This window comes from Gavialis gangeticus, unplaced genomic scaffold (assembly GCF_001723915.1).
Source record: "Gavialis gangeticus isolate Ggan-Ray unplaced genomic scaffold, GavGan_comp1, whole genome shotgun sequence".
Taxonomy (NCBI): Eukaryota; Metazoa; Chordata; order Crocodylia; family Gavialidae; genus Gavialis; species Gavialis gangeticus.
This window is the reverse complement of record NW_017729025.1, coordinates 60,578,282-60,586,970: the sequence shown is the minus strand read 5'-3', so window position 1 is coordinate 60,586,970 and position 8,689 is coordinate 60,578,282. Positions and strand designations below refer to the sequence as shown.

Here is an 8,689-nt window from a genome sequence, read left to right as displayed (position 1 = left end):
TTAGAGATTGCACTTTCAGCTGCTCAAATGTTGATCCATGCAAGTGCTCAAGTTTGGAGCAGTCACATTTAAAACAGCAGGGTCCTTGAGGACTGAAAGGTAAGAATCCCCCCTCCCTCTTCTCCTATTCTGGGCTTCCCATCTGCCACCTGGGACTCCCCCTGTTTCCTCCAGTCCCTGCCTCCTCTGCCCCTCCCAGCCTTCATGACTCACCTGGTTCCCCTTCTCTGCCTACTCCCTGGGACTGTGCTGGGAGCCAAAAGTAAGCTAGGGGGAGGGTGGGAAGGAGGAGTTGAGTAGAGATCTGGCATGTGGGGGGGCAAGGGACAGTGGCCCTGATTCAGTGGGGAGGCAGGGGGGTAGAAATGGTCATGGCTGGGGGAGATTTGGGCAGGGGCAATGGGCCCAATCCAGGCCAGGGATGGAGGGGGAGTGGGTGTGGTGTTCCCACTAATGGGTACCCTACAGTGGCCACAATGTAGTGTAACATGAACTGGGTAACACCGATCAGAGAGAAACTGAGTGGTATAATTTTAAGACACTTAAATAGTGCTTAAAACCAGTTTCACATGTTAATGTGTGGACAGCAGTTAAGAGCTCCAGGAGCTGGTTAAAATTAACATGTAACAAGGCCTTAAGTTACATAGGATGTAAATTGGAGGGACTTACTGCTCAGGACTTGCATCAGTTGATCCAGTGTTAGTGTTGGGGTTTTTTTGCCACTCCTATCCATCAGTAAGTGAAAGTCAACCACAATTAATAGTGAATGAAATGGGGAAAATATTACAATTTAGTTTCACTTACTGCAGATTAGGAGCAGACAAAGCAAAACAGTTGGTCCACAGAAAGTTTCTGAAAATCCATTAATGAACCTACTTCTGTAACTACCTCTATCTTACCCTTAAGACTGAATCCCAAAATAGCTGTGGTCAGGAGGAGGATAACCTATTGAACAGGGTGGAATAGAATTGTATTAGGTGCCTAAGTCCAATTAGGGTATGGATAAATGTACACTTGGAGTTGTTTCAAAAGGGGAGCTACTAATCAGGTGTGTGCAGCAGCTTATGTTCTAACAGTTTTATGTACATACAATGATACAAATGTAGTAAAAGTTTGATCAAACTGTAACCCTGGATGAAGTAGTGTTGAAGTTGGAGCTGTTTTGCTGTCTTTGTATAATTCCTGGCTTTTCAGTTAGAATATAGCACCTGTTAGAAAGTAAAAATTGCTGTGCAGTTTGGAGGAAAAATCTCTCCTTCCATTTTGAAACAGCCCAAATGTTTGTTTCTCCATATCTTTACATGCCTAATATATTGAATAAAATCTGGTCTTCAGTCTTTAATGGAGTATAGAATCAGGATATAGTCACAGAGGGAATAGTTATTTTCTGTTTTTTTTCACAATAAGAATGTTTTGGGACAACTGTTGAACACCTAAAGTAAACTCTTTTATAAAACAAATATTGTACATATTAGTATTTTAATGTCTTGATATTGTATATGTAATCGGAAAATGTAATAGGAAAAGCTTTTTCCCCTGAAATTATGTCATTGATTTCATATACCCTTTGTTAGGTTGTACAACTTGATTAAACCATATAAAGTTAGGATGATTAAGTAAGCATTTCTTTCCCCCCTTCATGTTAATGCAGTCCTTCCTGAATGTCTAGGCCATAGTAATATGGCTTCATTCTTTGAATTCATTGCTTATGAACAAATAGTATACATCTAAGAGCTAGTGTGTATGTTTGCATGCATAGACACTTTATTAGATAGAATCAGATTAGATAGAATCTCCAGAGAAGCTTAAAGATGATATGCTCATGGTTAGAAGTATCCAAATAGGGGATGAAGAATCTGATAGCAGAGAGCTCTTTAACTGAGTAGAAAAAGGCATGATATTATCCAGTTGTTCATAGTTGAAACTAGACAAATTCAAATTGGAAAAAGTAAAGATGTGAAGAAGGAACATGAGACTAGAAAAGTCTGCAGTTATGGTCACAATAAGAGTAAATATGTAGGTGAAAAACAGGTAACAACTATTAAATTTAAACAGTGACATGAGCTCTGATTTAAATGGAAGTACATTGCATGAGAAGAAAAGTGAGTGTTGGAAGAAGGCAGTGAGGTAAGTGGAGTGTGTAGGAGGGAAAGCTGAGGGGTAGCTTCATGTATTTGAAAGAAGTAGTTTGTTAAATAGCATGTGTTACTATCATTCCTAATCACCTGCTCATTTTGTGCCATCTCTTGAACATTTCCCCTCTGAAAAGATTATATTCATCCACCACCTCTTTTCTACATTTCTCCCAACACCTGGATCCATTCACTTGACACACTGAATTTTTCACGGTTTCTTATTCCTGTTCTGCCACTTCTAGCTCTTCCCAACCCTCCTCTTTCTGCTCTCATTAGAACAATACTTTGCCCAACTTTCCTCTCCTATCTCCTTTCATTTTTTTGTCATCTGTTATCTGTTCTGCTACTTTCAACTGGGTTTCCTCTGTGATTTTGATTCCTCATTCTCTGCTTTCCTTTCCTCACAATCTCACCCTTGCTGGTGACTTCTGCATCCATGTTGATGATGTACCTGGCCTCTCTATTGAATATTTCCTCGCCCTCTTTGCTCTTTTTTCCAGTGACATGATTGTTGATTTTCTTCATAGTTCACTCTTCTGTCCATGATTCATAGACTTTCTGCCATTAGAGACTTTGCTTTGCTAATCCTCAGCCCTGGCTCATCTTAACATCTGCTTTGTCCATTCCTGTTCTCATGCTATGCAACATCTCTGAAGGAAATCCTATAATGAGGCTCACTTCCTGTACTAGAAATTCATTCTCTCTTCCTCTTGTTTTGCCATATTCATAGATAGGCACCTCTACTTTTCCAACTTAACTCAGTTCTGTGATTGAATTCTGAGCTATGTTTTCACTACTATGGATAGATTCTGTCCTTTTGCCTCTAGTCCTCATTCTCCAAAGAAACTTACTGATTTCTTCCCAGAGAAAATGACAAAATGACCTTCCCCTCTGTCTGTTTCTCTTTCCTTCTTTCTTGTATGCTTTTGTGTGTTCTCGAATTGTAACTTCTCCATTAATCACAGTGATGCTAACCCTTTCCATCTCCCTGGGTATGTCTATACATGCGCCCCACTGCGCAGCTGGTACTGCTCAGTCAAGTACTAAAAAGTACTAAATGACTTCGCAGTACCTACCAGTGAGTACTGCACAGTTCTGTCTGACATCTCAAAGATGTCTAGAAGTCAGTTCAACGTCAACATGGCAAAAACAAAGGTCTTCCCACAACCATGTTGCCTGGTAATGAGGCCTGTAACCTTGATGTCCACTTGAGTGCAGGGACCTGAAGAAGTTCTATTTGATATTGTACTCAATCTTGCTAGTTCTTTATGCATGACCCTTGCCACATGTTGCACTTGGACTTGATTAACCAGTTACGTAGTTACTCTGCCACCACCATTAATACAGTTAATAAATAGCATGATAAAACAAGAAATAAGCCACAAAGTTATTAAATAAAATATATGTAATAACTTTGTTGCTGGTTCCCATTACACCATAAATTGAACATGTGGCCAGGCTGGGGTACCCAGCTGTGGGGGTGCACCATGCACCCCCATGACTGGGAGCTGTCAGCTGATCCATAGTCCCAGCTGCAGGAGTGTATGGTGTGCCCCAGCAGCTGGGATTCTGGATCAGCTGACAGTTCCCAGCCTCAGGTCCTCATGGTGTTCCTCTGTGGCCAGGAGCCCCATCAGCTGACAGGACTCCCAGCCCCAGGAGCTTGCTAGTGGTACAGGAGGAGCCCAGGATCAGGATCAGATCCCCCTGCACTGGCAGAATGGTGTGATGGAATCTGATAGTTCCACAGTCATACCTCCTGCCATACACATGTAGCAAATCTCATTGTGCCTTTAATTGTGCATCTACCAGAAGCCTTAGAAAATGAAGATGAGCAGCTTATGTGTGACAGCCAGTGGAAGGCAGCAAAGCGAAGGGGTAAGTGGAGAGTGTGACAGGCTAGTTAAATAGCCTTTGTAACAGTATTACACATAAGTATGAGCAGAAGAAATTTATATTTGTCAAAAACACATACACTTGTTCCATGACAAGACAGCAAAGCAGAATGGGTTTGGGTGAAGATGAAAGGTGAAATATACAGCACCAATATAATGGTAGGGATTTATTAGAGGCCACCAAATCAGAAAGAGGAGGTAGATGAGGCACTCTTCAAGCAGGTGATATCTATCCAAAAACCATGGGATGGTACTGATGCGAGACTTCAATTTTCTAGACATCTGCTGGAAGAACAATTCAGCTAATCATAAAATGTCAAGCCAGTTTTTAACTTGTGCAGAGGACAACTTTCTGTTTCAGAAAGTGGAGGATACAACTTGGAGATCATTTATCTTAGATATTTTGTTGACAAACAGAGAAGAATTGGTAGAGGATGTGAAGGTGATCATTGACTTGGGATAAAGCAATCATGATATGATAGAATTCCAGATCCTGAGACAAAGAAAGGTTAAGGTCAGCAAAATTGGGACACTAGATTTCAAAAAGGTGGATTTCATCTAACTGAAGGAGTTAATAGGCATGGTGCCATGGGAGGGCAGACTGAAGGGTAAAGGCACCCAACAGAGCTGGGAGCTTCTAAAGGCCACAGTATTGGAAGCCCAATAAGAAACTGACCTGACATGATAGAAGCACAAAAAAAATGGCAAGAGAGATGAAGGTGGCTGCACAAGATGCTTCTAAAATGCCCCAAATACAAAAGCAAAGTGTTAGGGTAACGATATGGATTTTGGGTGTTGGGGTAACAATTTAGATCTGGGTAGTGTTGTGTGTGCAGCTGAATGAAGGCATTTTCCTTCATTGTCTCAGCAAAAACTGCTGGTCACAAGGCTGGATGATATATTAAAAGCAACTAACTTAGCTAATGTTTAAGTAAGCGGATTCTTAACAAAAGGATAGGGTGCAAAGTGCATGATGTGTTGAGTAAAAATAGAATGTAGCCTTTAACTACTGTCAGGAGACAAAAACAGAAATATGGCCTGGGAGATGGTGCTGAAGTCAGCAAGAAAACCAGCAAGAACCAGTAAGAAACTGTAAGTGACTGAAAGAAGATGGGGGTCAAAGTCTTATGCAAACGCTCTTAGCAGAGAGGCATGTAAATGAATGAAGGCAATACCATACTAAGGAAGCAAACAGTAAACAGAGGTGGAGCTTGAGATGGGAGGAAAAATGGGTGGAACCAAAGCAGGGACGACGGCGGAGTGAATGTTAATATGAATGAACCAAGGTGTACACATGTTGGAAAGAACTGTTGTTCAGGGCTGCTTCCCATGTTCATAAACTGGGTGTTTGTGAGAGAGCTCACCCGAAGCTGTCTTCATTCTGAATAAAGCTGTTGCGAGCAATGTGTGCTGGTGTTTGCTCCCTGTCTGCTCTGGCTAATGAGTACCAGGATCCATGAGTAATTGGACCATTGTCTCCCTAGTTGTTGGGTGTTGCATGGAGTCAGGGTCTAACAGAAAGCATACAGCTAATGGGATAATGGGAAGGTCACCAAGGAAGTGTACCAGGAAATAGCAAGAACCTGCAGGGACAAAACCAGGAAGGCGAAGATAAAGAACAAGCTGCACCTGGCAAAGGAGGTTAAGGATAACACAAAGAGGTTCTATCAGTATACTGGCCAGAAAAGAAGTATCAAGCAAGCTGTGGGTCCTCTGTTAACAAGCCAGGAGGAACTCCCAAATGAAGATGCAAAGAAGGTGGATCTTTTCAACAGCCACTTTGCCTCAGTCTTCACAAAAAAGCTAAACTGCAGCCAGACACCTAATAAGGATTATTTGAATAAGAAAGGGGGCAAGCTGAGGGAGACGGCAATGAAGGAGATGGTCAGAGAGCTTTTGTTGGGTCTGAATGAATTCAAGTCAGCAGGGCTCAGTTAACTTAATCCCAGAGTACTGAAGAAACTGGCAGAGAAGATCTTGGAGACCTTGGCAATGATGGGCATGAAGTTGTGGGAGATGGCAGAGGTACCAGAGGACTGGAAAAGAGCCAATATAGTGCCCCTTTAAAAAAGGCAACAAAGAGGACCTGGAGAACAACAGATCAGTTAGCATTACCTCAATACCCAGGAAGTTACTGGAGCATAAATAATAACCTAAGGAAGGCCATTTGCAAGCATCGGGAGGAGGAAAGGCTGATCGCAAGCAGCCAGCATGGATTTATAAAAAAAAAATCCTTTCAAACAAACTTGATCTCCTTCTTTGACAAAGTAATAACTTGGGTGGATGAAAGGAATGCTGTGGGTATAGTGTATCTAGACTTCAGCAAGGCTTTTGACAAGATCCTGCACAATTTCTTAATAAATTCCTATATAATCTCCTCAAACAAATTGGAGAAATGTGGGCTAGATAAAACCACTACAAGGTGGATAGATAACTGGCTCAATAGCTACAAGCAAAGGGTAATTATTAACAGGTCTACATTAGAATGGCAGGAGGTTTTGAGTGGAGCCTGGTGCTCTTCAATACGTTTGTTAATGATTTTGATGCTGGCATAGAAAGCTGCTTGAGCAAGTTTGGAGATAATATGAAACTGGGAAGGATTGCAAAACACATTGGAGGATGCTAGCACAGTTTAGAAGGAAAGTTGGGCTAGAGCTAACAGGATAAATTTCAATGTGGACATGTTACTTAAAATTACCAATAGCTCAAATTAAGAGTGAGACCTTAAAAGGGGGATAAGGCAAAATGCTGTGTCTGTTGGTTACATGGAGCAGATACATAAGCTTGGACACACTAGTCATACAAACATACATACACAAGCATACATAGACACGCATACAGACAAAACCACTCCAGTAAGATGTTATAGTTACCAGCAGATGTTACTCAATATTAGCACTGGATGGCCAGGTCCAGGCTTATTTAGGGTGATAGGAATCGGGGAAGAACAGACATGCATGCCTGTGCTACATAAGGTGGCAGAGAGTGAATTCCCCATGTTGGCTTGTCTGCATGTCACTTTTATAGGGATTTCAAGTCTTTGTTCAGCATTGGAGGGGTTTCCATACTCAGACTTTAATTAGAGGCTGTTTCTTTTGGTTATCTCAACCTGAGGCCATTCCAGTACAGTTGGTATCTTCAATGAGGTCATTCCAGTAAAGTTGGTTATCTCAGAGTTGGTATTTCAGTCTTGATCTTTGCCTTGAAGCATTGCGTCTTTGAGGCATTGTAGTTGGTATCTTTCCCTTGAAGTATTGTGTAGTTCAAATGACAGGATATGCAAAATTCCTTCTTCTTTGCACCTGATCACAGATTAATTCTTCAGCCATCCATTAATTAGCTTAATTGGTTTACTGTTTGGTAACTCATACATTGGCGTCTTGTTGCTTACACAGTCAATTAAATCTTCTTCTGTTTTCATGAAAAGAGTTACCATTCTTTCACCATTCACCCTCTCACAGACACTCATGTACACGGGCCATACAAAGTTCATCTACTCATGTCAAGCAGGGAAGAAGCACAGTCTTAGTTGTGCAGACAATCATAGAGGTTTATTAATTCAACACTATTATTTAAACATAATAAATAAAGCAAAAATTCATACTACAGACAAATGCAAAGTGATACACCTTAGGAGGAATAATCAAAAATACAAATATAAAATGGGTGACACCTGGCTGGAAGGCAGCACTATGGAAAAGGACTTGGGAGTCTCAATAGATCACAGACTCAGTATGAGTCTGCATTGTGATACAGCCACACAAAAGGTGAATGCAGTTTTGGGCTGCATCAGTAGAAACATTAGGTGCAAGATAAAAGTGGCTATAGTAGCTCCGTACTTGGCATTTGTCAGGCCACATCTGAAGTACTGTGTGCAGTACTGGGCTCCACATTTTAAAAAGAAGTTAGGGAGGGTCCAGAGGCAGGGAAAAAGATAAGGGGCTTGGAAAGCAAGGCATGTGAAAAGAGGTTGAAAGAGTTAGGCATGTTCAACTTTTGGAAAACCTGCCTAAGAAGGGACAAGAAAGCAGTCTTCAAATACTTGAAGGGCTGCCATAAAGAAGAGGGAAAGCACCTTTTCTCTCTTGCTGAAGATAGGAGAATGTGGACCAATGGGTTGAAGTTGCAGCAAAGTAAGTTTAGGTTGGATATCTGGAAAACTACTTCACTGCTAGAATCATGAGATAGTGTAATAGACAGCCTAGGAAAGCTGTGGATTCTCCATCACTGGAGGTGTTCAAGAAGAGGTTGGACAGCCACTAGTTGGGGATGATTTAGGCATAGCTATGTCTATGTTCTACTATGGGTATTTCTCATGCTTCAAGACTTTGCTGGTTTCTGCTCCCCCCGCCCATTTTTCTATTTGTCAGGATGTTTTTAAACCTTCTTCAGAGGCCATTGGGTGTTGATTACAGCCAGAGCTGGGGATTTTGACTGGGATGTGTCAATGCTCCTGCTGGGACCAAAGCTGGAAGTTCCTGGCTACTTGCCCCTCTACTCAGGGTCATACCGACTGCCATATTTGGGGTCAGGAAGGAATCTTACCCCATGGTCATCTTGGTATGGACTGTGGGGGTTTTTGCCTTCCTTGGTAGCAGGAGGCGTGGCCCTCTACCTGGAATCTCTTGAGGATATATTGACAACATTTCATAGAAGCAG

General features: G+C 41.7%; 1 long non-coding RNA gene across 1 annotated transcript; it reads left to right on the top strand.

Annotated features, from left to right (window-relative positions):
* The first annotated feature begins 2,623 nt into the window (after nt 1-2,623).
* On the top strand, nt 2,624-7,495 carry LOC109299464. The gene is made up of 3 exons (XR_002097866.1): nt 2,624-2,634; nt 5,958-5,963; nt 7,177-7,495. It is a non-coding gene; the product is annotated as an uncharacterized LOC109299464 (long non-coding RNA).
* Nucleotides 7,496-8,689: the final 1,194 nt, after the last annotated feature.